Source organism: Lactuca virosa, chromosome 1 (genome assembly GCF_052849685.1).
Source record: "Lactuca virosa cultivar CGN04683 chromosome 1, Lactuca_virosa_CGN04683_v6, whole genome shotgun sequence".
NCBI lineage: Eukaryota > Viridiplantae > Streptophyta > Magnoliopsida > Asterales > Asteraceae > Lactuca > Lactuca virosa.
The window spans coordinates 262,062,569-262,083,662 of NC_136426.1; the positions used below are offsets into that span (position 1 = coordinate 262,062,569).

The 21,094-nt window shown below is 47.7% G+C and overlaps 61 non-coding genes across 61 annotated transcripts; all 61 read left to right on the top strand.

The window, feature by feature from the left end:
• Positions 1 to 80: 80 nt before the first annotated feature.
• On the top strand, positions 81 to 199 carry LOC145144325 (5S ribosomal RNA). The gene has a single exon (XR_013725337.1). It is a non-coding gene; the product is annotated as a 5S ribosomal RNA (ribosomal RNA).
• A 228-nt stretch (positions 200 to 427) lies between these two features.
• LOC145155835 (5S ribosomal RNA) lies at positions 428 to 546 on the top strand. The gene has a single exon (XR_013736263.1). It is a non-coding gene; the product is annotated as a 5S ribosomal RNA (ribosomal RNA).
• A 232-nt stretch (positions 547 to 778) lies between these two features.
• LOC145155846 (5S ribosomal RNA) lies at positions 779 to 897 on the top strand. Its single transcript, XR_013736274.1, has one exon. It is a non-coding gene; the product is annotated as a 5S ribosomal RNA (ribosomal RNA).
• Positions 898 to 1,127: 230 nt separating this feature from the next.
• LOC145155857 (5S ribosomal RNA) lies at positions 1,128 to 1,246 on the top strand. Its single transcript, XR_013736285.1, has one exon. It is a non-coding gene; the product is annotated as a 5S ribosomal RNA (ribosomal RNA).
• Positions 1,247 to 1,465: 219 nt separating this feature from the next.
• LOC145146728 (5S ribosomal RNA) lies at positions 1,466 to 1,584 on the top strand. The gene has a single exon (XR_013727658.1). It is a non-coding gene; the product is annotated as a 5S ribosomal RNA (ribosomal RNA).
• Positions 1,585 to 1,813: 229 nt separating this feature from the next.
• LOC145140422 (5S ribosomal RNA) lies at positions 1,814 to 1,932 on the top strand. The gene has a single exon (XR_013722165.1). It is a non-coding gene; the product is annotated as a 5S ribosomal RNA (ribosomal RNA).
• Positions 1,933 to 2,162: 230 nt separating this feature from the next.
• Positions 2,163 to 2,281, top strand: LOC145155091 (5S ribosomal RNA). Its single transcript, XR_013735550.1, has one exon. It is a non-coding gene; the product is annotated as a 5S ribosomal RNA (ribosomal RNA).
• Positions 2,282 to 2,510: 229 nt separating this feature from the next.
• On the top strand, positions 2,511 to 2,629 carry LOC145146910 (5S ribosomal RNA). Its single transcript, XR_013727833.1, has one exon. It is a non-coding gene; the product is annotated as a 5S ribosomal RNA (ribosomal RNA).
• Positions 2,630 to 2,855: 226 nt separating this feature from the next.
• Positions 2,856 to 2,974, top strand: LOC145138873 (5S ribosomal RNA). The gene has a single exon (XR_013721769.1). It is a non-coding gene; the product is annotated as a 5S ribosomal RNA (ribosomal RNA).
• Positions 2,975 to 3,208: 234 nt separating this feature from the next.
• Positions 3,209 to 3,327, top strand: LOC145137196 (5S ribosomal RNA). Its single transcript, XR_013720952.1, has one exon. It is a non-coding gene; the product is annotated as a 5S ribosomal RNA (ribosomal RNA).
• A 219-nt stretch (positions 3,328 to 3,546) lies between these two features.
• LOC145146778 (5S ribosomal RNA) lies at positions 3,547 to 3,665 on the top strand. The gene has a single exon (XR_013727705.1). It is a non-coding gene; the product is annotated as a 5S ribosomal RNA (ribosomal RNA).
• A 219-nt stretch (positions 3,666 to 3,884) lies between these two features.
• LOC145146779 (5S ribosomal RNA) lies at positions 3,885 to 4,003 on the top strand. Its single transcript, XR_013727706.1, has one exon. It is a non-coding gene; the product is annotated as a 5S ribosomal RNA (ribosomal RNA).
• A 219-nt stretch (positions 4,004 to 4,222) lies between these two features.
• LOC145155868 (5S ribosomal RNA) lies at positions 4,223 to 4,341 on the top strand. Its single transcript, XR_013736296.1, has one exon. It is a non-coding gene; the product is annotated as a 5S ribosomal RNA (ribosomal RNA).
• Positions 4,342 to 4,571: 230 nt separating this feature from the next.
• On the top strand, positions 4,572 to 4,690 carry LOC145154027 (5S ribosomal RNA). The gene has a single exon (XR_013734513.1). It is a non-coding gene; the product is annotated as a 5S ribosomal RNA (ribosomal RNA).
• Positions 4,691 to 4,920: 230 nt separating this feature from the next.
• Positions 4,921 to 5,039, top strand: LOC145146911 (5S ribosomal RNA). The gene has a single exon (XR_013727834.1). It is a non-coding gene; the product is annotated as a 5S ribosomal RNA (ribosomal RNA).
• A 226-nt stretch (positions 5,040 to 5,265) lies between these two features.
• On the top strand, positions 5,266 to 5,384 carry LOC145152840 (5S ribosomal RNA). Its single transcript, XR_013733364.1, has one exon. It is a non-coding gene; the product is annotated as a 5S ribosomal RNA (ribosomal RNA).
• A 222-nt stretch (positions 5,385 to 5,606) lies between these two features.
• Positions 5,607 to 5,725, top strand: LOC145155879 (5S ribosomal RNA). The gene has a single exon (XR_013736307.1). It is a non-coding gene; the product is annotated as a 5S ribosomal RNA (ribosomal RNA).
• Positions 5,726 to 5,944: 219 nt separating this feature from the next.
• On the top strand, positions 5,945 to 6,063 carry LOC145148066 (5S ribosomal RNA). The gene has a single exon (XR_013728967.1). It is a non-coding gene; the product is annotated as a 5S ribosomal RNA (ribosomal RNA).
• Positions 6,064 to 6,282: 219 nt separating this feature from the next.
• On the top strand, positions 6,283 to 6,401 carry LOC145155890 (5S ribosomal RNA). Its single transcript, XR_013736318.1, has one exon. It is a non-coding gene; the product is annotated as a 5S ribosomal RNA (ribosomal RNA).
• Positions 6,402 to 6,630: 229 nt separating this feature from the next.
• Positions 6,631 to 6,749, top strand: LOC145156071 (5S ribosomal RNA). Its single transcript, XR_013736495.1, has one exon. It is a non-coding gene; the product is annotated as a 5S ribosomal RNA (ribosomal RNA).
• A 228-nt stretch (positions 6,750 to 6,977) lies between these two features.
• On the top strand, positions 6,978 to 7,096 carry LOC145155901 (5S ribosomal RNA). The gene has a single exon (XR_013736329.1). It is a non-coding gene; the product is annotated as a 5S ribosomal RNA (ribosomal RNA).
• A 233-nt stretch (positions 7,097 to 7,329) lies between these two features.
• On the top strand, positions 7,330 to 7,448 carry LOC145154246 (5S ribosomal RNA). The gene has a single exon (XR_013734728.1). It is a non-coding gene; the product is annotated as a 5S ribosomal RNA (ribosomal RNA).
• A 230-nt stretch (positions 7,449 to 7,678) lies between these two features.
• On the top strand, positions 7,679 to 7,797 carry LOC145144330 (5S ribosomal RNA). The gene has a single exon (XR_013725342.1). It is a non-coding gene; the product is annotated as a 5S ribosomal RNA (ribosomal RNA).
• A 226-nt stretch (positions 7,798 to 8,023) lies between these two features.
• On the top strand, positions 8,024 to 8,142 carry LOC145152841 (5S ribosomal RNA). Its single transcript, XR_013733365.1, has one exon. It is a non-coding gene; the product is annotated as a 5S ribosomal RNA (ribosomal RNA).
• A 219-nt stretch (positions 8,143 to 8,361) lies between these two features.
• Positions 8,362 to 8,480, top strand: LOC145141493 (5S ribosomal RNA). The gene has a single exon (XR_013722705.1). It is a non-coding gene; the product is annotated as a 5S ribosomal RNA (ribosomal RNA).
• A 219-nt stretch (positions 8,481 to 8,699) lies between these two features.
• On the top strand, positions 8,700 to 8,818 carry LOC145146780 (5S ribosomal RNA). Its single transcript, XR_013727707.1, has one exon. It is a non-coding gene; the product is annotated as a 5S ribosomal RNA (ribosomal RNA).
• A 230-nt stretch (positions 8,819 to 9,048) lies between these two features.
• LOC145147139 (5S ribosomal RNA) lies at positions 9,049 to 9,167 on the top strand. Its single transcript, XR_013728052.1, has one exon. It is a non-coding gene; the product is annotated as a 5S ribosomal RNA (ribosomal RNA).
• A 219-nt stretch (positions 9,168 to 9,386) lies between these two features.
• LOC145146782 (5S ribosomal RNA) lies at positions 9,387 to 9,505 on the top strand. Its single transcript, XR_013727709.1, has one exon. It is a non-coding gene; the product is annotated as a 5S ribosomal RNA (ribosomal RNA).
• Positions 9,506 to 9,736: 231 nt separating this feature from the next.
• On the top strand, positions 9,737 to 9,855 carry LOC145134213 (5S ribosomal RNA). Its single transcript, XR_013719012.1, has one exon. It is a non-coding gene; the product is annotated as a 5S ribosomal RNA (ribosomal RNA).
• A 229-nt stretch (positions 9,856 to 10,084) lies between these two features.
• LOC145153953 (5S ribosomal RNA) lies at positions 10,085 to 10,203 on the top strand. The gene has a single exon (XR_013734443.1). It is a non-coding gene; the product is annotated as a 5S ribosomal RNA (ribosomal RNA).
• A 221-nt stretch (positions 10,204 to 10,424) lies between these two features.
• Positions 10,425 to 10,543, top strand: LOC145155912 (5S ribosomal RNA). The gene has a single exon (XR_013736340.1). It is a non-coding gene; the product is annotated as a 5S ribosomal RNA (ribosomal RNA).
• A 219-nt stretch (positions 10,544 to 10,762) lies between these two features.
• Positions 10,763 to 10,881, top strand: LOC145146783 (5S ribosomal RNA). Its single transcript, XR_013727710.1, has one exon. It is a non-coding gene; the product is annotated as a 5S ribosomal RNA (ribosomal RNA).
• Positions 10,882 to 11,112: 231 nt separating this feature from the next.
• LOC145155923 (5S ribosomal RNA) lies at positions 11,113 to 11,231 on the top strand. Its single transcript, XR_013736351.1, has one exon. It is a non-coding gene; the product is annotated as a 5S ribosomal RNA (ribosomal RNA).
• A 219-nt stretch (positions 11,232 to 11,450) lies between these two features.
• On the top strand, positions 11,451 to 11,569 carry LOC145146784 (5S ribosomal RNA). The gene has a single exon (XR_013727711.1). It is a non-coding gene; the product is annotated as a 5S ribosomal RNA (ribosomal RNA).
• Positions 11,570 to 11,798: 229 nt separating this feature from the next.
• LOC145155935 (5S ribosomal RNA) lies at positions 11,799 to 11,917 on the top strand. Its single transcript, XR_013736362.1, has one exon. It is a non-coding gene; the product is annotated as a 5S ribosomal RNA (ribosomal RNA).
• A 227-nt stretch (positions 11,918 to 12,144) lies between these two features.
• LOC145135544 (5S ribosomal RNA) lies at positions 12,145 to 12,263 on the top strand. The gene has a single exon (XR_013719880.1). It is a non-coding gene; the product is annotated as a 5S ribosomal RNA (ribosomal RNA).
• A 229-nt stretch (positions 12,264 to 12,492) lies between these two features.
• Positions 12,493 to 12,611, top strand: LOC145141042 (5S ribosomal RNA). The gene has a single exon (XR_013722415.1). It is a non-coding gene; the product is annotated as a 5S ribosomal RNA (ribosomal RNA).
• A 229-nt stretch (positions 12,612 to 12,840) lies between these two features.
• Positions 12,841 to 12,956, top strand: LOC145150510 (5S ribosomal RNA). The gene has a single exon (XR_013731332.1). It is a non-coding gene; the product is annotated as a 5S ribosomal RNA (ribosomal RNA).
• Positions 12,957 to 13,183: 227 nt separating this feature from the next.
• On the top strand, positions 13,184 to 13,302 carry LOC145152842 (5S ribosomal RNA). The gene has a single exon (XR_013733366.1). It is a non-coding gene; the product is annotated as a 5S ribosomal RNA (ribosomal RNA).
• A 222-nt stretch (positions 13,303 to 13,524) lies between these two features.
• On the top strand, positions 13,525 to 13,643 carry LOC145137703 (5S ribosomal RNA). Its single transcript, XR_013721194.1, has one exon. It is a non-coding gene; the product is annotated as a 5S ribosomal RNA (ribosomal RNA).
• A 228-nt stretch (positions 13,644 to 13,871) lies between these two features.
• Positions 13,872 to 13,990, top strand: LOC145155016 (5S ribosomal RNA). The gene has a single exon (XR_013735479.1). It is a non-coding gene; the product is annotated as a 5S ribosomal RNA (ribosomal RNA).
• A 229-nt stretch (positions 13,991 to 14,219) lies between these two features.
• LOC145133930 (5S ribosomal RNA) lies at positions 14,220 to 14,338 on the top strand. The gene has a single exon (XR_013718831.1). It is a non-coding gene; the product is annotated as a 5S ribosomal RNA (ribosomal RNA).
• A 220-nt stretch (positions 14,339 to 14,558) lies between these two features.
• On the top strand, positions 14,559 to 14,677 carry LOC145149922 (5S ribosomal RNA). Its single transcript, XR_013730758.1, has one exon. It is a non-coding gene; the product is annotated as a 5S ribosomal RNA (ribosomal RNA).
• A 231-nt stretch (positions 14,678 to 14,908) lies between these two features.
• Positions 14,909 to 15,027, top strand: LOC145147257 (5S ribosomal RNA). The gene has a single exon (XR_013728165.1). It is a non-coding gene; the product is annotated as a 5S ribosomal RNA (ribosomal RNA).
• Positions 15,028 to 15,254: 227 nt separating this feature from the next.
• LOC145149947 (5S ribosomal RNA) lies at positions 15,255 to 15,373 on the top strand. Its single transcript, XR_013730783.1, has one exon. It is a non-coding gene; the product is annotated as a 5S ribosomal RNA (ribosomal RNA).
• Positions 15,374 to 15,602: 229 nt separating this feature from the next.
• Positions 15,603 to 15,721, top strand: LOC145144719 (5S ribosomal RNA). Its single transcript, XR_013725724.1, has one exon. It is a non-coding gene; the product is annotated as a 5S ribosomal RNA (ribosomal RNA).
• A 228-nt stretch (positions 15,722 to 15,949) lies between these two features.
• On the top strand, positions 15,950 to 16,068 carry LOC145147941 (5S ribosomal RNA). The gene has a single exon (XR_013728840.1). It is a non-coding gene; the product is annotated as a 5S ribosomal RNA (ribosomal RNA).
• A 232-nt stretch (positions 16,069 to 16,300) lies between these two features.
• Positions 16,301 to 16,419, top strand: LOC145154392 (5S ribosomal RNA). Its single transcript, XR_013734866.1, has one exon. It is a non-coding gene; the product is annotated as a 5S ribosomal RNA (ribosomal RNA).
• Positions 16,420 to 16,648: 229 nt separating this feature from the next.
• LOC145145642 (5S ribosomal RNA) lies at positions 16,649 to 16,767 on the top strand. The gene has a single exon (XR_013726605.1). It is a non-coding gene; the product is annotated as a 5S ribosomal RNA (ribosomal RNA).
• Positions 16,768 to 16,994: 227 nt separating this feature from the next.
• On the top strand, positions 16,995 to 17,113 carry LOC145149923 (5S ribosomal RNA). The gene has a single exon (XR_013730759.1). It is a non-coding gene; the product is annotated as a 5S ribosomal RNA (ribosomal RNA).
• A 231-nt stretch (positions 17,114 to 17,344) lies between these two features.
• LOC145149297 (5S ribosomal RNA) lies at positions 17,345 to 17,463 on the top strand. Its single transcript, XR_013730147.1, has one exon. It is a non-coding gene; the product is annotated as a 5S ribosomal RNA (ribosomal RNA).
• A 226-nt stretch (positions 17,464 to 17,689) lies between these two features.
• LOC145135551 (5S ribosomal RNA) lies at positions 17,690 to 17,808 on the top strand. Its single transcript, XR_013719881.1, has one exon. It is a non-coding gene; the product is annotated as a 5S ribosomal RNA (ribosomal RNA).
• A 230-nt stretch (positions 17,809 to 18,038) lies between these two features.
• LOC145141048 (5S ribosomal RNA) lies at positions 18,039 to 18,157 on the top strand. The gene has a single exon (XR_013722420.1). It is a non-coding gene; the product is annotated as a 5S ribosomal RNA (ribosomal RNA).
• A 229-nt stretch (positions 18,158 to 18,386) lies between these two features.
• Positions 18,387 to 18,505, top strand: LOC145153410 (5S ribosomal RNA). The gene has a single exon (XR_013733920.1). It is a non-coding gene; the product is annotated as a 5S ribosomal RNA (ribosomal RNA).
• Positions 18,506 to 18,736: 231 nt separating this feature from the next.
• LOC145155633 (5S ribosomal RNA) lies at positions 18,737 to 18,855 on the top strand. Its single transcript, XR_013736062.1, has one exon. It is a non-coding gene; the product is annotated as a 5S ribosomal RNA (ribosomal RNA).
• A 228-nt stretch (positions 18,856 to 19,083) lies between these two features.
• LOC145147942 (5S ribosomal RNA) lies at positions 19,084 to 19,202 on the top strand. Its single transcript, XR_013728841.1, has one exon. It is a non-coding gene; the product is annotated as a 5S ribosomal RNA (ribosomal RNA).
• A 232-nt stretch (positions 19,203 to 19,434) lies between these two features.
• Positions 19,435 to 19,553, top strand: LOC145154393 (5S ribosomal RNA). Its single transcript, XR_013734867.1, has one exon. It is a non-coding gene; the product is annotated as a 5S ribosomal RNA (ribosomal RNA).
• Positions 19,554 to 19,781: 228 nt separating this feature from the next.
• Positions 19,782 to 19,900, top strand: LOC145145643 (5S ribosomal RNA). Its single transcript, XR_013726606.1, has one exon. It is a non-coding gene; the product is annotated as a 5S ribosomal RNA (ribosomal RNA).
• Positions 19,901 to 20,127: 227 nt separating this feature from the next.
• LOC145150450 (5S ribosomal RNA) lies at positions 20,128 to 20,246 on the top strand. The gene has a single exon (XR_013731275.1). It is a non-coding gene; the product is annotated as a 5S ribosomal RNA (ribosomal RNA).
• Positions 20,247 to 20,477: 231 nt separating this feature from the next.
• LOC145146797 (5S ribosomal RNA) lies at positions 20,478 to 20,596 on the top strand. The gene has a single exon (XR_013727724.1). It is a non-coding gene; the product is annotated as a 5S ribosomal RNA (ribosomal RNA).
• Positions 20,597 to 20,822: 226 nt separating this feature from the next.
• LOC145135558 (5S ribosomal RNA) lies at positions 20,823 to 20,941 on the top strand. The gene has a single exon (XR_013719882.1). It is a non-coding gene; the product is annotated as a 5S ribosomal RNA (ribosomal RNA).
• The last annotated feature ends 153 nt before the right edge of the window (positions 20,942 to 21,094 follow it).

The following is a 21,094-nucleotide window of genomic DNA, read 5'->3' on the forward strand; positions in this document are numbered from 1 at the left end:
GGTTCCACGCCTCGCGTACGAAAACAAAGGAGGTTCTGCGTCTTTTAAGACATAAAAGCAATAAGCATGGATAGTATTTCGGGTGCGATCATACCAGCACTAATGCACCGGATCCCATCAGAACTCCGCAGAAAAGCGTGCTTGGGCGAGAGTAGTACTAGGATGGGTGACCCCCTGGGAAGTCCTCGTGTTGCACCCCCCTTTTTCGTTGTCCGTTTGCGTTTTTTTAGATTTTACGTGCGATTTTTTTTGTTTTTTTTTCTTTCTTGCTATTTCTATGCTCGGGTGGCCTCCGCTTCATGGTTGATGGTTTTCGTATTTTTGGAACGGAGCCGATCGGTCACGTGGGTTCCACGCCTCGCGTACGAAAACAAAGGAGGTTCTGCGTCTTTTAAGACATAAAAGCAATAAGCATGGATAGTATTTCGGGTGCGATCATACCAGCACTAATGCACCGGATCCCATCAGAACTCCGCAGTTAAGCGTGCTTGGGCGAGAGTAGTACTAGGATGGGTGACCCCCTGGGAAGTCCTCGTGTTGCACCCCCCCTTTTTCGTTGTCCGTTTGCGTTTTTTTAGATTTTACGTGCGGTTTTTTTTTTGTTTTTTTTTTCTTTCTTGCTATTTCTATGCTCGGGTGCCCTTCGTTTCATGGTTCATGGTCTTCGTATTTTTGGAACGGAGCCGATCGGTCACGTGGGTCCCACGCCTCGCGTACGAAAACAAAGGAGGTTCTGCGTCTTTTAAGACATACAAGCAATAAGCATGGATAGTATTTCGGGTGCGATCATACCAGCACTAATGCACCGGATCCCATCAGAACTCCGCAGTTAAGCGTGCTTGGGCGAGAGTAGTACTAGGATGGGTGACCCCCTGGGAAGTCCTCGTGTTGCACCCCCCTTTTTCGTTGTCCGTTTGCGTTTTTTTAGATTTTACGTGCGGTTTTTTTTTGTTTTTTTTTTCTTTCTTGCTATTTCTATGCTCGGGTGGCCTCCGCTTTATGGTTGATGGTTTTCGTATTTTTGGAACGGAGCCGATCGGTCACGTGGGTTCCACGCCTCGCGTACGAAAACAAAGGAGGTTCTGCGTCTTTTAAGACATAAAAGCAATAAGCATGGATAGTATTTCGGGTGCGATCATACCAGCACTAATGCACCGGATCCCATCAGAACTCCGCAGTTAAGCGTGCTTGGGCGAGAGTAGTACTAGGATGGGTGACCCCCTGGGAAGTCCTCGTGTTGCACCCCCCTTTTTCGTTGTCCGTTTGCGTTTTTTTAGATTTCACGTGCGGTTTTTTTTTCTTTCTTGCTATTTCTATGCTCGGGTGGCCTCCGCTTCATGGTTGAAGGTTTTCGTATTTTTGGAACGGAGCCGATCGGTCACGTGGGTCCCACGCCTCGCGTACGAAAACAAAGGAGGTTATGCGTCTTTTAAGACATAAAAGCAATAAGCATGGATAGTATTTCGGGTGCTATCATACCAGCGCTAATGCACCGGATCCCATCAGAACTCCGCAGTCAAGCGTGCTTGGGCGAGAGTAGTACTAGGATGGGTGACCCCATGGGAAGTCCTCGTGTTGCACCCCCCTTTTTCGTTGTTCGTTTGCGTTTTTTTAGATTTTACGTGCGGTTTTTTTTTGTTTTTTTTTCTTTCTTGCTATTTCTATGCTCGGGTGGCCTCCGCTTCATGGTTGATGGTCTTCGTATTTTTGGAACGGAGCCGATCGGTCACGTGGGTCCCACGCCTCGCGTACGAAAACAAAAGAGGTTCTGTGTCTTTTAAGACATACAAGCAATAAGCATGGATAGTATTTCGGGTGCGATCATACCAGCACTAATGCACCGGATCCCATCAGAACTCCGCAGTTAAGCGTGCATGGGCGAGAGTAGTACTAGCATGGGTGACCCCCTGGGAAGTCCTCGTGTTGCACCCCCCCTTTTTCGTTGTCCGTTTGCGTTTTCTTAGATTTTACGTGCGGTTTTTTTTGTTTTTTTTTTCTTTCTTGCTATTTCTATGCTCGGGTGACCTTCGTTTCATGGTTCATGGTCTTCGTATTTTTGGAACGGAGCCGATCGGTCACGTGGGTCCCACGCCTCGCGTACGAAAACAAAGGAGGTTCTGCGTCTTTTAAGACATACAAGCAATAAGCATGGATAGTTATTCGGGTGCGATCATACCAGCACTAATGCACCGGATCCCATCAGAACTCTGCAGTTAAGCGTGCTTGGGCGAGAGTAGTACTAGGATGGGTGACCCCCTGGGAAGTCCTCGTGTTGCACCCCCCTTTTTCGTTGTCCGTTTGCGTTTTTTTAGATTTTACGTGCGGTTTGTTTTTGTTTTTTTTTCTTTCTTGCTATTTCTATGCTCGGGTGGCCTCCGCTTCATGGTTGATGGTTTTCGTATTTTTGGAACGGAGCCGATCGGTCACGTGGGTTCCACGCCTCGCGTACGAAAACAAAGGAGGTTCTGCGTCTTTTAAGACATAAAAGCAATAAGCATGGATAGTATTTCGGGTGCGATCATACCAGCACTAATGCACCGGATCCCATCAGAACTCCGCAGTTAAGCGTGCTTGGGCGAGAGTAGTACTAGCATGGGTGACCCCCTGGTAAGTCCTCGTGTTGCACCCCCTTTTTTCGTTGTCCGTTTGCGTTTTTTTAGATTTTACGTGCGGTTTTTTTTTTGTTTTTTTTTCTTGCTATTTCTATGCTCGGGTGGCCTCCGTTTCATGGTTCATGGTCTTCGTATTTTTGGAACGGAGCCGATCGGTCACGTGGGTCCCACGCCTCGCGTACGAAAACAAAGGAGGTTCTGTGTCTTTTAAGACATACAAGCAATAAGCATGGACAGTATTTCGGGTGCGATCATACCAGCACTAATGCACCGGATCCCATCAGAACTCCGCAGTTAAGCGTGCTTGGGCGAGAGCAGTACTAGGATGGGTGACCCCATGGGAGGTCCTCGTGTTGCACCCCCCTTTTTCGTTGTCCGTTTGCGTTTTTTTAGATTTTACGTGCGGTTTTTTTTTTTTTTTTTTTTTTTTCTTTCTTGCTATTTCTATGCTCGGGTGGGCTCCGCTTCATGGTTGATGGTCTTCGTATTTTTGGAACGGAGCTGATCGGTCACGTGGGTCCCACGCCTCGCGTACGAAAACAAAGGAGGTTCTGCATCTTTTAAGACATAAAAGCAATAAGCATGGATAATATTTCCGGTGCGATCATACCAGCACTAATGCACCGGATCCCATCAGAACTCCGCAGTTAAGCGTGCTTGGGCGAGAGTAGTACTAGGATGGGTGACCCCCTGGGAAGTCCTCGTGTTGCACCCCCCTTTTTCGTTGTCCGTTTGCGTTTTTTTAGATTTCACGTGCGGTTTTTTTTTCTTTCTTGCTATTTCTATGCTCGGGTGGCCTCCGCTTCATGGTTGAAGGTTTTCGTATTTTTGGAACGGAGCCGATCGGTCACGTGGGTCCCACGCCTCGCGTACGAAAACAAAGGAGGTTCTGCGTCTTTTAAGACATAAAAGCAATAAGCATGGATAGTATTTTGGGTGCTATCATACCAACACTAATGCACCGGATCCCATCAGAACTCCGCAGTTAAGCGTGCTTGGGCGAGAGTAGTACTAGGATGGGTGACCCCCTGGGAAGTCCTCGTGTTGCACCCCCCTTTTTCGTTGTCCGTTTGCGTTTTTTTAGATTTCACGTGCGGTTTTTTTTTCTTTCTTGCTATTTCTATGCTCGGGTGGCCTCCGCTTCATGGTTGAAGGTTTTCGTATTTTTGGAACGGAGCCGATCGGTCACGTGGGTCCCACGCCTCGCGTACGAAAACAAAGGAGGTTCTGCGTCTTTTAAGACATAAAAGCAATAAGCATGGATAGTATTTTGGGTGCTATCATACCAACACTAATGCACCGGATCCCATCAGAACTCCGCAGTTAAGCGTGCTTGGGCGAGAGTAGTACTAGGATGGGTGACCCCCTGGGAAGTCCTCGTGTTGCACCCCCCTTTTTCGTTGTCCGTTTGCGTTTTTTTAGATTTCACGTGCGGTTTTTTTTTCTTTCTTGCTATTTCTATGCTCGGGTGGCCTCCGCTTCATGGTTGAAGGTTTTCGTATTTTTGGAACGGAGCCGATCTGTCACGTGGGTCCCACGCCTCGCGTACGAAAACAAAGGAGGTTCTGCGTCTTTTAAGACATACAAGCAATAAGCATGGATAGTATTTCGGGTGCGATCATACCAGCACTAATGCACCGGATCCCATCAGAACTCCGCAGTTAAGCGTGCTTGGGCGAGAGTAGTACTAGGATGGGTGACCCCCTGGGAAGTCCTCGTGTTGCACCCCCCTTTTTCGTTGTCCGTTTGCGTTTTTTTAGATTTTACGTGCGGTTTTTTTTTGTTTTTTTTTTCTTTCTTGCTATTTCTGTGCTCGGGTGACCTTCGTTTCATGGTTCATGGTCTTCGTATTTTTGGAACGGAGCCGATCGGTCACGTGGGTCCCACGCCTCGCGTACGAAAACAAAGGAGGTTCTGCGTCTTTTAAGACATACAAGCAATAAGCATGGATAGTATTTCGGGTGCGATCATACCAGCACTAATGCACCGGATCCCATCAGAACTCCGCAGTTAAGTGTGCTTGGGCGAGAGTAGTACTAGGATGGGTGACCCCCTGGGAAGTCCTCGTGTTGCACCCCCCTTTTTCGTTGTCCGTTTGCGTTTTTTTAGATTTTACGTGCGGTTTTTTTTTGTTTTTTTTTTCTTTCTTGCTATTTCTATGCTCGGGTGGCCTCCGCTTCATGGTTGATGGTTTTCGTATTTTTGGAACGGAGCCGATCGGTCACGTGGGTTCCACGCCTCGCGTACGAAAACAAAGGAGGTTCTGCGTCTTTTAAGACATAAAAGCAATATGCATGGATAGTATTTCGGGTGCGATCATACCAGCACTAATGCACCGGATCCCATCAGAACTCCGCAGTTAAGCGTGCTTGGGCGAGAGTAGTACTAGCATGGGTGACCCCCTGGTAAGTCCTCGTGTTGCACCCCCTTTTTTCGTTGTCCGTTTGCGTTTTTCTAGATTTTACGTGCGGTTTTTTTTTGTTTTTTTTTTCTTGCTATTTCTATGCTCGGGTGGCCTCCGTTTCATGGTTCATGGTCTTCGTATTTTTGGAACGGAGCCGATCGGTCACGTGGGTCCCACGCCTCGCGTACGAAAACAAAGGAGGTTCTGTGTCTTTTAAGACATACAAGCAATAACCATGGACAGTATTTCGGGTGCGATCATACCAGCACTAATGCACCGGATCCCATCAGAACTCCGCAGTTAAGCGTGCTTGGGCGAGAGTAGTACTAGGATGGGTGACCCCATGGGAAGTCCTCGTGTTGCACCCCCCTTTTTCGTTGTCCGTTTGCGTTTTTTTAGATTTTACGTGCGGTTTTTTTTTTTTCTTTCTTGCTATTTCTATGCTCGGGTGGGCTCCGCTTCATGGTTGATGGTCTTCGTATTTTTGGAACGGAGCTGATCGGTCACGTGGGTCCCACGCCTCGCGTACAAAAACAAAGGAGGTTCTGCATCTTTTAAGACATAAAAGCAATAAGCATGGATAGTATTTCGGGTGCGATCATACCAGCACTAATGCACCGGATCCCATCAGAACTCCGCAGTTAAGCGTGCTTGGGCGAGAGTAGTACTAGGATGGGTGACCCCCTGGGAAGTCCTCGTGTTGCACCCCCCTTTTTCGTTGTCCGTTTGCGTTTTTTTAGATTTCATGTGCGGTTTTTTTTTCTTTCTTGCTATTTCTATGCTCGGGTGGCCTCCGCTTCATGGTTGAAGGTTTTCGTATTTTTGGAACGGAGCCGATCGGTCACGTGGGTCCCACGCCTCGCGTACGAAAACAAAGGAGGTTCTGCGTCTTTTAAAACATAAAAGCAATAAGCATGGATAGTATTTTGGGTGCTATCATACCAACACCAATGCACCGGATCCCATCAGAACTCCGCAGTTAAGCGTGCTTGGGCGAGAGTAGTACTAGGATGGGTGACCCCCTGGGAAGTCCTCGTGTTGCACCCCCCTTTTTCATTGTCCGTTTGCGTTTTTTTAGATTTCACGAGCGGTTTTTTTTTCTTTCTTGCTATTTCTATGCTCGGGTGGCCTCCGCTTCATGGTTGATGGTCTTCGTATTTTTGGAACGGAGCTGATCGGTCACGTGGGTCCCACGCCTCGCGTACGAAAACAAAGGAGGTTCTGCGTCTTTTAAGACATACAAGCAATAAGCATGGATAGTATTTCGGGTGCGATCATACCAGCACTAATGCACCGGATCCCATCAGAACTCCGCAGTTAAGCGTGCTTGGGCGAGAGTAGTACTAGGATGGGTGACCCCCTGGGAAGTCCTCGTGTTGCACCCCCCTTTTTCGTTGTCCGTTTGCGTTTTTTTAGATTTTACGTGCGGTTTTTTTTTGTTTTTTTTTCTTTCTTGCTATTTCTATGCTCGGGTGGCCTTCGTTTCATGGTTCATGGTCTTCGTATTTTTGGAACGGAGCCGATCGGTCACGTGGGTCCCACGCCTCGCGTACGAAAACAAAGGAGGTTCTGCGTCTTTTAAGACATACAAGCAATAAGCATGGATAGTATTTCGGGTGCGATCATACCAGCACTAATGCACCGGATCCCATCAGAACTCCGTAGTTAAGCGTGCTTGGGCGAGAGTAGTACTAGGATGGGTGACCCCCTCGGAAGTCCTCGTGTTGCACCCCCCTTTTTCGTTGTCCGTTTGCGTTTTTTTAGATTTTACGTGCGATTTTTTTTGTTTTTTTTTCTTTCTTGCTATTTCTATGCTCGGGTGGCCTCCGCTTCATGGTTGATGGTTTTCGTATTTTTGGAACGGAGCCGATCGGTCACGTGGGTTCCACGCCTCGCGTACGAAAACAAAGGAGGTTCTGCGTCTTTTAAGACATAAAAGCAATAAGCATGGATAGTATTTCGGGTGCGATCATACCAGCACTAATGCACCGGATCCCATCAGAACTCCGCAGTTAAGCGTGCTTGGGCGAGAGTAGTACTAGGATGGGTGACCCCCTGGGAAGTCCTCGTGTTGCACCCCCCCTTTTTCGTTGTCCGTTTGCGTTTTTTTAGATTTTACGTGCGGTTTTTTTTTTTGTTTTTTTTTTCTTTCTTGCTATTTCTATGGTCGGGTGACCTTCGTTTCATGGTTCATGGTCTTCGTATTTTTGGAACGGAGCCGATCGGTCACGTGGGTCCCACGCCTCGCGTACGAAAACAAAGGAGGTTCTGCGTCTTTTAAGACATACAAGCAATAAGCATGGATAGTATTTCGGGTGCGATCATACCAGCACTAATGCACCGGATCCCATCAGAACTCCGCAGTTAAGCGTGCTTGGGCGAGAGTAGTACTAGAATGGGTGACCCCCTGGGAAGTCCTCGTGTTGCACCCCCCTTTTTCGTTGTCCGTTTGCGTTTTTTTAGATTTTACGTGCGGTTTTTTTTTGTTTTTTTTTTCTTTCTTGCTATTTCTATGCTCGGGTGGCCTCCGCTTCATGGTTGATGGTTTTCGTATTTTTGGAACGGAGCCGATCGGTCACGTGGGTTCCACGCCTCGCGTACGAAAACAAAGGAGGTTCTGCGTCTTTTAAGACATAAAAGCAATAAGCATGGATAGTATTTCGGGTGCGATCATACCAGCACTAATGCACCGGATCCCATCAGAACTCCGCAGTTAAGCGTGCTTGGGCGAGAGTAGTACTAGGATGGGTGACCCCCTGGTAAGTCCTCGTGTTGCACCCCCTTTTTTCGTTGTCCGTTTGCGTTTTTTTTGATTTTACGTGCGGTTTTTTTTTGTTTTTTTTTTCTTGCTATTTCTATGCTCGGGTGGCCTCCGTTTCATGGTTCATGGTCTTCGTATTTTTGGAACGGAGCCGATCGGTCACGTGGGTCCCACGCCTCGCGTACGAAAACAAAGGAGGTTCTGTGTCTTTTAAGACATACAAGCAATAAGCATGGACAGTATTTCGGGTGCGATCATACCAGCACTAATGCACCGGATCCCATCAGAACTCCGCAGTTAAGCGTGCTTGGGCGAGAGTAGTACTAGGATGGGTGACCCCATGGGAAGTCCTCGTGTTGCACCCCCCTTTTTCGTTGTCCGTTTGCGTTTTTTTAGATTTTACGTGCGTTTTTTTTTTCTTTCTTGCTATTTCTATGCTCGGGTGGGCTCCGCTTCATGGTTGATGGTCTTCGTATTTTTGGAACGGAGCTGATCGGTCACGTGGGTCCCACGCCTCGCGTACGAAAACAAAGGAGGTTCTGCATCTTTTAAGACATAAAAGCAATAAGCATTGATAGTATTTCGGGTGCGATCATACCAACACTAATGCACCGGATCCCATCAGAACTCCGCAGTTAAGCGTGCTTGGGCGAGAGTAGTACTAGGATGGGTGACCCCCTGGGAAGTCCTCGTGTTGCACCCCCCTTTTTCGTTGTCCGTTTGCGTTTTTTTAGATTTCACGTGCGGTTTTTTTTTCTTTCTTGCTATTTCTATGCTCGGGTGGCCTCCGCTTCATGGTTGAAGGTTTTCGTATTTTTGTAACGGAGCCGATCGGTCACGTGGGTCCCACGCCTCGCGTACGAAAACAAAGGAGGTTCTGCGTCTTTTAAGACATAAAAGCAATAAGCATGGATAGTATTTTGGGTGCTATCATACCAACACTAATGCACCGGATCCCATCAGAACTCCGCAGTTAAGCGTGCTTGGGCGAGAGTAGTACTAGGATGGGTGACCCCCTGGGAAGTCCTCGTGTTGCACCCCCCCCCCCCCTTTTCGTTGCCCGTTTGCGTTTTTTTAGATTTTACGTGCGGTTTTTTTTTGTTTTCTTTCTTGCTATTTCTATGCTCGGGTGGCCACCGCTTCATGGTTGATGGTTTTCGTATTTTTGGAACGGAGCCGATCGGTCACGTGGGTCCCACGTCTCGCGTACGAAAACAAAGGAGGTTCTGCGTCTTTTAAGACATAAAAGCAATAAGCATGGATAGTATTTCGGGTGCGATCATACCAGCACTAATGCACCGGATCCCATCAGAACTCCGCAGTTAAGCGTGCTTGATCGAGAGTAGTACTAGGATGGGTGACCCCCTGGGAAGTCCTCGTGTTGCACCCCCCTTTTTCGTTGTCCGTTTGCGTTTTTTTAGATTTCACGTGCGGTTTTTTTTTCTTTCTTGCTATTTCTATGCTCGGGTGGCCTCCGCTTCATGGTTGAAGGTTTTCGTATTTTTCGAACGGAGCCGATCGGTCACGTGGGTCCCACGCCTCGCGTACGAAAACAAAGGAGGTTCTGCGTCTTTTAAGACATAAAAGCAATAAGCATGGATAGTATTTTGGGTGCTATCATACCAACACTAATGCACCGGATCCCATCAGAACTCCGCAGTTAAGCGTGCTTGGGCGAGAGTAGTACTAGGATGGGTGACCCCCTGGGAAGTCCTCGTGTTGCACCCCCCCCCCCCTTTTTCGTTGCCCGTTTGCGTTTTTTTAGATTTTACGTGCGGTTTTTTTTTTGTTTTCTTTCTTGCTATTTCTATGCTCGGGTGGCCACCGCTTCATGGTTGATGGTTTTCGTATTTTTGGAACGGAGCCGATCGGTCACGTGGGTCCCACGTCTCGCGTACGAAAACAAAGGAGGTTCTGCGTCTTTTAAGACATAAAAGCAATAAGCATGGATAGTATTTCGGGTGCGATCATACCAGCACTAATGCACCGGATCCCATCAGAACTCCGCAGTTAAGCGTGCTTGGGCGAGAGTAGTACTAGGATGGGTGACCCCCTGGGAAGTCCTCGTGTTGCACCACCCCCCTTTTTCGTTGTCCGTTTGCGTTTTTTTAGATTTTACGTGCGGTTTTTTTTTGTTTTTTTTTTCTTGCTATTTCTATGCTCGGGTGGCCTCCGTTTCATGGTTCATGGTCTTCGTATTTTTGGAACGGAGCCGATCGGTCACGTGGGTCCCACGCCTCGCGTACGAAAACAAAGGAGGTTCTGTGTCTTTTAAGACATACAAGCAATAAGCATGGACAGTATTTCGGGTGCGATCATACCAGCACTAATGCACCGGATCCCATCAGAACTCCGCAGTTAAGCGTGCTTGGGCGAGAGTAGTACTAGGATGGGTGACCCCATGAGAAGTCCTCGTGTTGCACCCCCCTTTTTCGTTGTCCGTTTGCGTTTTTTTAGATTTTACGTGCGTTTTTTTTTTTTCTTTCTTGCTATTTCTATGCTCGGGTGGGCTCCGCTTCATGGTTGATGGTCTTCGTATTTTTGGAACGGAGCTGATCGGTCACGTGGGTCCCACGCCTCGCGTACGAAAACAAAGGATGTTCTGCATCTTTTAAGACATAAAAGCAATAAGCATTGATAGTATTTCGGGTGCGATCATACCAGCACTAATGCACCGGATCCCATCAGAACTCCGCAGTTAAGCGTGCTTGGGCGAGAGTAGTACTAGGATGGGTGACCCCCTGGGAAGTCCTCGTGTTGCACCCCCCTTTTTCGTTGTCCGTTTGCGTTTTTTTAGATTTCACGTGCGGTTTTTTTTTCTTTCTTGCTATTTCTATGCTCGGGTGGCCTCCGCTTCATGGTTGAAGGTTTTCGTATTTTTGGAACGGAGCCGATCGGTCACGTGGGTCCCACGCCTCGCGTACGAAAACAAAGGAGGTTCTGCGTCTTTTAAGACATAAAAGCAATAAGCATGGATAGTATTTTGGGTGCTATCATACCAACACTAATGCACCGGATCCCATCAGAACTCCGCAGTTAAGCGTGCTTGGGCGAGAGTAGTACTAGGATGGGTGACCCCCTGGGAAGTCCTCGTGTTGCACCCCCCCCCCCCCTTTTTCGTTGCCCGTTTGCGTTTTTTTAGATTTTACGTGCGGTTTTTTTTTGTTTTCTTTCTTGCTATTTCTATGCTCGGGTGGCCACCGCTTCATGGTTGATGGTTTTCGTATTTTTGGAACGGAGCCGATCGGTCACGTGGGTCCCACGTCTCGCGTACGAAAACAAAGGAGGTTCTGCGTCTTTTAAGACATAAAAGCAATAAGCATGGATAGTATTTCGGGTGCGATCATACCAGCACTAATGCACCGGATCCCATCAGAACTCCGCAGTTAAGCGTGCTTGGGCGAGAGTAGTACTAGGATGGGTGACCCCCTGGGAAGTCCTCGTGTTGCACCCCCCATTTTTGTTGTCCGTTTGCGTTTTTTTAGATTTCACGTGCGGTTTTTTTTTCTTTGTTGCTATTTCTATGCTCGGGTGGCCTCCGCTTCATGGTTGAAGGTTTTCGTATTTTTGGAACGGAGCCGATCGGTCACGTGGGTCCCACGCCTCGCGTACGAAAACAAAGGAGGTTCTGCGTCTTTTAAGACATAAAAGCAATAAGCATGGATAGTATTTTGGGTGCTATCATACCAACACTAATGCACCGGATCCCATCAGAACTCCGCAGTTAAGCGTGCTTGGGCGAGAGTAGTACTAGGATGGGTGACCCCCTGGGAAGTCCTCGTGTTGCACCCCCCCCCCCTTTTTCGTTGCCCGTTTGCGTTTTTTTAGATTTTACGTGCGGTTTTTTTTTGTTTTCTTTCTTGCTATTTCTATGCTCGGGTGGCCACCGCTTCATGGTTGATGGTTTTCGTATTTTTGGAACGGAGCCGATCGGTCACGTGGGTCCCACGTCTCGCGTACGAAAACAAAGGAGGTTCTGCGTCTTTTAAGACATAAAAGCAATAAGCATGGATAGTATTTCGGGTGCGATCATACCAGCACTAATGCACCGGATCCCATCAGAACTCCGCAGTTAAGCGTGCTTGGGCGAGAGTAGTACTAGGATGGGTGACCCCCTGGGAAGTCCTCGTGTTGCACCCCCCCTTTTTCGTTGTCCGTTTGCGTTTTTTTAGATTTTACGTGCGGTTTTTTTTTGTTTTTTTTTTCTTGCTATTTCTATGCTCGGGTGGCCTCCGTTTCATGGTTCATGGTCTTCGTATTTTTGGAACGGAGCCGATCGGTCACGTGGGTCCCACGCCTCGCGTACGAAAACAAAGGAGGTTCTGTGTCTTTTAAGACATACAAGCAATAAGCATGGACAGTATTTCGGGTGCGATCATACCAGCACTAATGCACCGGATCCCATCAGTACTCCGCAGTTAAGCGTGCTTGGGCGAGAGTAGTACTAGGATGGGTGACCCCCTGGGAAGTCCTCGTGTTGCACCCCCCTTTTTCGTTGTCCGTTTGCGTTTTTTTAGATTTTACGTGCGGTTTTTTTTGTTTTTTTTTTCTTTCTTGCTATTTTTATGCTCGGGTGGCCTTCGTTTCATGGTTCATGGTCTTCGTATTTTTGGAACGGAGCCGATCGGTCACGTGGGTCCCACGCCTCGCGTACGAAAACAAAGGAGGTTCTGCGTCTTTTAAGACATACAAGCAATAAGCATGGATAGTATTTCGGGTGCGATCATACCAGCACTAATGCACCGGATCCCATCAGAACTCCGCAGTTAAGCGTCCTTGGGCGAGAGTAGTACTAGGATGGGTGACCCCCTGGGAAGTCCTCGTGTTGCACCCCCCTTTTTCGTTGTCCGTTTGCGTTTTTTTAGATTTCACGTGCGGTTTTTTTTTGTTTTTTTTTCTTTCTTGCTATTTCTATGCTCGGGTGGCCTCCGCTTCATGGTTGATGGTTTTCGTATTTTTGGAACGGAGCCGATCGGTCACGTGGGTTCCACGCCTCGCGTACGAAAACAAAGGAGGTTCTGCGTCTTTTAAGACATAAAAGCAATAAGCATGGATAGTATTTCGGGTGCGATCATACCAGCACTAATGCACCGGATCCCATCAGAACTCCGCAGTTAAGCGTGCTTGGGCGAGAGTAGTACTAGGATGGGTGACCCCCTGGTAAGTCGTGTTGCACCCCCCTTTTTTCGTTGTCCGTTTGCGTTTTTTTAGATTTTACGTGCGGTTTTTTTTTGTTTTTTTTTTCTTGCTATTTCTATGCTCGGGTGGCCTCCGTTTCATGGTTCATGGTCTTCGTATTTTTTGAACGGAGCCGATCGGTCACGTGGGTCCCACGCCTCGCGTACGAAAACAAAGGAGGTTCTGTGTCTTTTAAGACATACAAGCAATAAGCATGGACAGTATTTCGGGTGCGATCATACCAGCACTAATGCACCGGATCCCATCAGAACTCCGCAGTTAAGCGTGCTTGGGCGAGAGTAGTACTAGGATGGGTGACCCCATGGGAAGTCCTCGTGTTGCACCCCCCTTTTTCGTTGTCCGTTTGCGTTTTTTTAGATTTTACGTGCGTTTTTTTTTTTTTCTTTCTTGCTATTTCTATGCTCGGGTGGGCTCCGCTTCATGGTTGATGGTCTTCGTATTTTTGGAACGGAGCTGATCGGTCACGTGGGTCCCACGCCTCGCGTACGAAAACAAAGGAGGTTCTGCGTCTTTTAAGACATACAAGCAATAAGCATGGATAGTAATTCGGGTGCGATCATACCAGCACTAATGCACCGGATCCCATCAGAACTCCGCAGTTAAGCGTGCTTGGGCGAGAGTAGTACTAGGATAGGTGACCCCCTGGGAAGTCCTCGTGTTGCACCCCCCTTTTTCGTTGTCCGTTTGCGTTTTTTTAGATTTTACGTGCGGTTTTTTTTGTTTTTTTTTCTTTCTTGCTATTTCTATGCTCGGGTGGCCTTCGTTTCATGGTTCATGGTCTTCGTATTTTTGGAACGGAGCCGATCGGTCACGTGGGTCCCACGCCTCGCGTACGAAAACAAAGGAGGTTCTGCGTCTTTTAAAACATACAAGCAATAAGCATGGATAGTATTTCGGGTGCGATCATACCAGCACTAATGCACCGGATCCCATCAGAACTCCGTAGTTAAGCGTGCTTGGGCGAGAGTAGTACTAGGATGGGTGACCCCTTGGGAAGTCCTTGTGTTGCACCCCCCTTTTTCGTTGTCCGTTTGCGTTTTTTTAGATTTTACGTGCGGTTTTTTTTTTTGTTTTTTTTCTTTCTTGCTATTTCTATGCTCGGGTGGCCTCCGCTTCATGGTTGATGGTTTTCGTATTTTTGGAACGGAGCCCATCGGTCACGTGGATCCCACGCCTCGCGTACGAAAACAAAGGAGGTTCTGCGTCTTTTAAGACATAAAAGCAATAAGCATGGATAGTTTTCGAGTGCGATCATACCAGCACTAATGCACCGGATCCCATCAGAACTCCGCAGTTAAGCGTGCTTGGGCGAGAGTAGTACTAGGATGGGTGACCCCTTGGGAAGTCCTCGTGTTGCACCCCCCCTTTTTCGTTGTCCGTTTGCGTTTTTTTAGATTTTAAGTGCGGTTTTTTTTTTTTTCTTGCTATTTCTATGCTCGGGTGGCCTCCGTTTCATGGTTCATGGTCTTCGTATTTTTGGAACGGAGCCGATCGGTCACGTGGGTCCCACGCCTCGCGTACGAAAACAAAGGAGGTTCTGTGTCTTTTAAGACATACAAGCAATAAGCATGGACAGTATTTCGGGTGCGATCATACCAGCACTAATGCACCGGATCCCATCAGAACTCCGCAGTTAAGCGTGCTTGGGAGAGAGTAGTACTAGGATGTGTGACCCCCTGGGAAGTCCTCGTGTTGCAACCCCCCCCCCCCTTTTTCGTTGCCCGTTTGCGTTTTTTTAGATTTTACGTGCGGTTTTTTTTTGTTTTCTTTCTTGCTATTTCTATGCTCGGGTGGCCACCGCTTCATGGTTGATGGTTTTCGTATTTTTGGAACGGAGCTGATCGGTCACGTGGGTCCCACGTCTCGCGTACGAAAACAAAGGAGGTTCTGCGTCTTTTAAGACATAAAAGCAATAAGCATGGATAGTATTTCGGGTGCGATCAGACCAACACTAATGCACCGGATCCCATCAGAACTCCGCAGTTAAGCGTGCTTGGGCGAGAGTAGTACTAGGATGGGTGACCCCTTGGGAAGTCCTCGTGTTGCACCCCCCCTTTTTCGTTGTCCGTTTGCGTTTTTTTAGATTTTACATGCGGTTTTTTTTTGTTTTTTTTTTCTTGCTGTTTCTATGCTCGGGTGGCCTCCGTTTCATGGTTCATGGTCTTCGTATTTTTGGAACGGAGCCGATCGGTCACGTGGGTCCCACGCCTCGCGTACGAAAACAAAGGAGGTTCTGTGTCTTTTAAGACATACAAGCAATAAGCATGGACAATATTTCGGGTGCGATCATACCAGCACTAATGCACCGGATCCCATCAGAACTCCGCAGTTAAGCGTGCTTAGGAGAGAGTAGTACTAGGATGGGTGACCCCATGGGAAGTCCTCGTGTTACACCCCCCTTTTTCGTTGTCCGTTTGCGTTTTTTTAGATTTTACGTGCGGTTTTTTTTTGTTTTTTTTTCTTTCTTGCTATTTCTATGCTCGGGTGGCCTCCGCTTCATGGTTGATGGTCTTCGTATTTTTGGAACGGAGCTGATCGGTCACGTGGGTCCCACGCCTCGCGTACGAAAACAAAGGAGGTTCTGCGTCTTTTAAGACATACAAGCAATAAGCATGGATAGTATTTCGGGTGCGATCATACCAGCACTAATGCACCGGATCCCATCAGAACTCCGTAGTTAAGCGTGCTTGTGCGAGAGTAGTACTAGGATGGGTGACCCCCTGGGAAGTCCTCGTGTTGCACCCCCCTTTTTCGTTGTCCGTTTGCGTTTTTTTAGATTTTGCGTGCGGTTTTTTTTGTTTTTTTTTCTTTCTTGCTATTTCTATGCTCGGGTGGCCTCCGCTTCATGGTTGATGGTTTTCGTATTTTTGGAACGGAGCCGATCGGTCACGTGGGTTCCACGCCTCGCGTACGAAAACAAAGGAGGTTCTGCGTCTTTTAAGACATAAAAGCAATAAGCATGGATAGTATTTCGGGTGCGATCATACCAGCACTAATGCACCGGATCCCATCAGAACTCCGCAGTTAAGCGTGCTTGGGCGAGAGTACTACTAGGATGGGTGACCCCCTGGTAAGTCCTCGTGTTGCACCCCCCTTTTTTCGTTGTCCGTTTGCGTTTTTTTAGATTTTACGTGCGGTTTTTTTTTTGTTTTTTTTTTCTTTCTTGCTATTTGTATGCTCGGGTGGCCTCCGCTTCATGGTTGATGGTTTTCGTATTTTTGGAACGGAGCCGATCGGTCACGTGGGTCCCACGCCTCGCGTACGAAAACAAAGGAGGTTCTGCGTCTTTTAAGACATACAAGCAATAAGCATGGATAGTATTTCGGGTGCGATCATACCAGCACTAATGCACCGGATCCCATCAGAACTCCGTAGTTAAGCGTGCTTGGGCGAGAGTAGTACTAGGATGGGTGACCCCCTGGGAAGTCCTTGTGTTGCACCCCCCTTTTTCGTTGTCCGTTTGCGTTTTTTTAGATTTTACGTGCGTTTTTTTTTTTGTTTTTTTTCTTTCTTGCTATTTCTATGCTCGGGTGGCCTCCGCTTCATGGTTGATGGTTTTCGTATTTTTGGAACGGAGCCCATCGGTCACGTGGATCCCACGCCTCGCGTACGAAAACAAAGGAGGTTCTGCGTCTTTTAAGACATAAAAGCAATAAGCATGGATAGTATTTCGAGTGCGATCATACCAGCACTAATGCACCGGATCCCATCAGAACTCCGCAGTTAAGCGTGCTTGGGCGAGAGTAGTACTAGGATGGGTGACCCCTTCGGAAGTCCTCGTGTTGCACCCCCCCTTTTTCGTTGTCCGTTTGCGTTTTTTTAGATTTTACGTGCGGTTTTTTTTTGTTTTTTATTTCTTGCTATTTCTATGCTCGGGTGGCCTCCGTTTCATGGTTCATGGTCTTCGTATTTTTGGAACGGAGCCGATCGGTCACGTGGGTCCCACGCCTCGCGTACGAAAACAAAGGAGGTTCTGTGTCTTTTAAGACATACAAGCAATAAGCATGGACAGTATTTCGGGTGCGATCATACCAGCACTAATGCACCGGATCCCATCAGAACTCCGCAGTTAAGCGTGCTTGGGAGAGAGTAGTACTAGGATGTGTGACCCCCTGGGAAGTCCTCGTGTTGCAACCCCCCCCCCCCTTTTTCGTTGCCCGTTTGCGTTTTTTTAGATTTTACGTGCGGTTTTTTTTTGTTTTCTTTCTTGCTATTTCTATGCTCGGGTGGCCACCGCTTCATGGTTGATGGTTTTCGTATTTTTGGAACGGAGCCGATCGGTCACGTGGGTCCCACGTCTCGCGTACGAAAACAAAGGAGGTTCTGCGTCTTTTAAGACATAAAAGCAATAAGCATGGATAGTATTTCGGGTGCGATCATACCAGCACTAATGCACCGCATCCCATCAGAACTCCGCAGTTAAGCGTGCTTGTGCGAGAGTAGTACTAGGATGGGTGACCCCCTGGGAAGTCCTCGTGTTGCACCCCCCTTTTTCGTTGTCCGTTTGCGTTTTTTTAGATTTTACTTGCGGTTTTTTTTTGTTTTTTTTTTCTTGCTATTTCTATGCTCGGGTGGCCTCCGTTTCATGGTTCATGGTCTTCGTATTTTTGGAACGGAGCCGATCGGTCACGTGGGTCCCACGCCTCGCGTACGAAAACAAAGGAGGTTCTGTGTCTTTTAAGACATACAAGCAATAAGCATGGACAGTATTTCGGGTGCGATCATACCAGCACTAATGCACCGGATCCCATCAGTACTCCGCAGTTAAGCGTGCTTGGGCGAGAGTAGTACTAGGATGGGTGACCCCCTGGGAAGTCCTCGTGTTGCACCCCCCTTTTTCGTTGTCCGTTTGCGTTTTTTTAGATTTTACGTGCGGTTTTTTTTTGTTTTTTTTTTCTTTCTTGCTATTTCTATGCTCGGGTGGCCTTCGTTTCATGGTTCATGGTCTTCGTATTTTTGGAACGGAGCCGATCGGTCACGTGGGTCCCACGCCTCGCGTACGAAAACAAAGGAGGTTCTGCGTCTTTTAAGACATACAAGCAATAAGCATGGATAGTATTTCGGGTGCGATCATACCAGCACTAATGCACCGGATCCCATCAGAACTCCGCAGTTAAGCGTCCTTGGGCGAGAGTAGTACTAGGATGGGTGACCCCCTGGGAAGTCCTCGTGTTGCACCCCCCTTTTTCGTTGTCCGTTTGCGTTTTTTTAGATTTTACGTGCGGTTTTTTTTTGTTTTTTTTTCTTTCTTGCTATTTCTATGCTCGGGTGGCCTTCGTTTCATGGTTCATGGTCTTCGTATTTTTGGAACGGAGCCGATCGGTCACGTGGGTCCCACGCCTCGCGTACAAAAACAAAGGAGGTTCTGCGTCTTTTAAGACATAAAAGCAATAAGCATGGATAGTATTTCGGGTGCGATCATACCAGCACTAATGCACCGGATCCCATCAGAACTCCGCAGTTAAGCGTGCTTGGGCGAGAGTAGTACTAGGATGGGTGACCCCTTGGGAAGTCCTCGTGTTGCACCCCCCCTTTTTCGTTGTCCGTTTGCGTTTTTTTAGATTTTACGTGCGGTTTTTTTTTGTTTTTTTTTTCTTTCTTGCTATTTCTATGCTCGGGTGGCCTTCGTTTCATGGTTCATGGTCTTCGTATTTTTGGAACGGAGCCGATCGGTCACGTGGGTCCCACGCCTCGCGTACGAAAACAAAGGAGGTTCTGCGTCTTTTAAGACATACAAGCAATAAGCATGGATAGTATTTCGGGTGCGATCATATCAGCACTAATGCACCGGATCCCATCAGAACTCCGTAGTTAAGCGTGCTTGGGCGAGAGTAGTACTAGGATGGGTGACCCCCTGGGAAGTCCTCGTGTTGCACCCCCCTTTTTCGTTGTCCGTTTGCGTTTTTTTAGATTTTACGTGCGGTTTTTTTTGTTTTTTTTTCTTTCTTGCTATTTCTATGCTCGGGTGGCCTCCGCTTCATGGTTGATGGTTTTCGTATTTTTGGAATGGAGCCGATCGGTCACGTGGGTTCCACGCCTCGCGTACGAAAACAAAGGAGGTTCTGCGTCTTTTAAGACATAAAAGCAATAAGCATGGATAGTATTTCGGGTGCGATCATACCAGCACTAATGCACCGGATCCCATCAGAACTCCGCAGTTAAGCGTGCTTGGGCGAGAGTACTACTAGGATGGGTGACCCCCTGGTAAGTCCTCGTGTTGCACCCCCCCTTTTTTCGTTGTCCGTTTGCGTTTTTTTAGATTTTACGTGCGGTTTTTTTTTTGTTTTTTTTTCTTTCTTGCTATTTGTATGCTCGGGTGGCCTCCGCTTCATGGTTGATGGTTTTCGTATTTTTGGAACGGAGCCGATCGGTCACGTGGGTCCCACGCCTCGCGTACGAAAACAAAGGAGGTTCTGCGTCTTTTAAGACATACAAGCAATAAGCATGGATAGTATATCGGGTGCGATCATACCAGCACTAATGCACCGGATCCCATCAGAACTCCGTAGTTAAGCGTGCTTGGGCGAGAGTAGTACTAGGATGGGTGACCCCCTGGGAAGTCCTTGTGTTGCACCCCCCTTTTTCGTTGTCCGTTTGCGTTTTTTTAGATTTTACGTGCGGTTTTTTTTTGTTTTTTTTCTTTCTTGCTATTTCTATGCTCGGGTGGCCTCCGCTTCATGGTTGATGGTTTTCGTATTTTTGGAACGGAGCCCATCGGTCACGTGGATCCCACGCCTCGCGTACGAAAACAAAGGAGGTTCTGCGTCTTTTAAGACATAAAAGCAATAAGCATGGATAGTATTTCGAGTGCGATCATACCAGCACTAATGCACCGGATCCCATCAGAACTCCGCAGTTAAGCGTGCTTGGGCGAGAGTAGTACTAGGATGGGTGACCCCTTCGGAAGTCCTCGTGTTGCACCCCCCCTTTTTCGTTGTCCGTTTGCGTTTTTTTAGATTTTACGTGCGGTTTTTTTTTGTTTTTTATTTCTTGCTATTTCTATGCTCGGGTGGCCTCCGTTTCATGGTTCATGGTCTTCGTATTTTTGGAACGGAGCCGATCGGTCACGTGGGTCCCACGCCTCGCGTACGAAAACAAAGGAGGTTCTGTGTCTTTTAAGACATACAAGCAATAAGCATGGACAGTATTTCGGGTGCGATCATACCAGCACTAATGCACCGGATCCCATCAGAACTCCGCAGTTAAGCGTGCTTGGGAGAGAGTAGTACTAGGATGTGTTACCCCCTGGGAAGTCCTCGTGTTGCAACCCCCCCCCCCCTTTTTCGTTGCCCGTTTGCGTTTTTTTAGATTTTACGTGCGGTTTTTTTTTGTTTTCTTTCTTGCTATTTCTATGCTCGGGTGGCCACCGCTTCATGGTTGATGGTTTTCGTATTTTTGGAACAGAGCCGATCGGTCACGTGGGTCCCACGTCTCGCGTACGAAAACAAAGGAGGTTCTGCGTCTTTTAAGACATAAAAGCAATAAGCATGGATAGTATTTCGGGTGCGATCATTCCAGCACTAATGCACCGGATCCCATCAGAACTCCGCAGTTAAGCGTGCTTGTGCGAGAGTAGTACTAGGATGGGTGACCCCCTGGGAAGTCCTCGTGTTGCACCCCCCTTTTTCGTTGTCCGTTTGCGTTTTTTTAGATTTTACGTGCGGTTTTTTTTTGTTTTTTTTTTCTTGCTATTTCTATGCTCGGGTGGCCTCCGTTTCATGGTTCATGGTCTTCGTATTTTTGGAACGGAGCCGATCGGTCACGTGGGTCCCACGCCTCGCGTACGAAAACAAAGGAGGTTCTGTGTCTTTTAAGACATACAAGCAATAAGCATGGACAGTATTTCGGGTGCGATCATACCAGCACTAATGCACCGGATCCCATCAGTACTCCGCAGTTAAGCGTGCTTGGGCGAGAGTAGTACTAGGATGGGTGACCCCCTGGGAAGTCCTCGTGTTGCACCCCCCTTTTTCGTTGTCCGTTTGCGTTTTTTTAGATTTTACGTGCGGTTTTTTTTTGTTTTTTTTTTCTTTCTTGCTATTTCTATGCTCGGGTGGCCTTCGTTTCATGGTTCATGGTCTTCGTATTTTTGGAACGGAGCCGATCGGTCACGTGGGT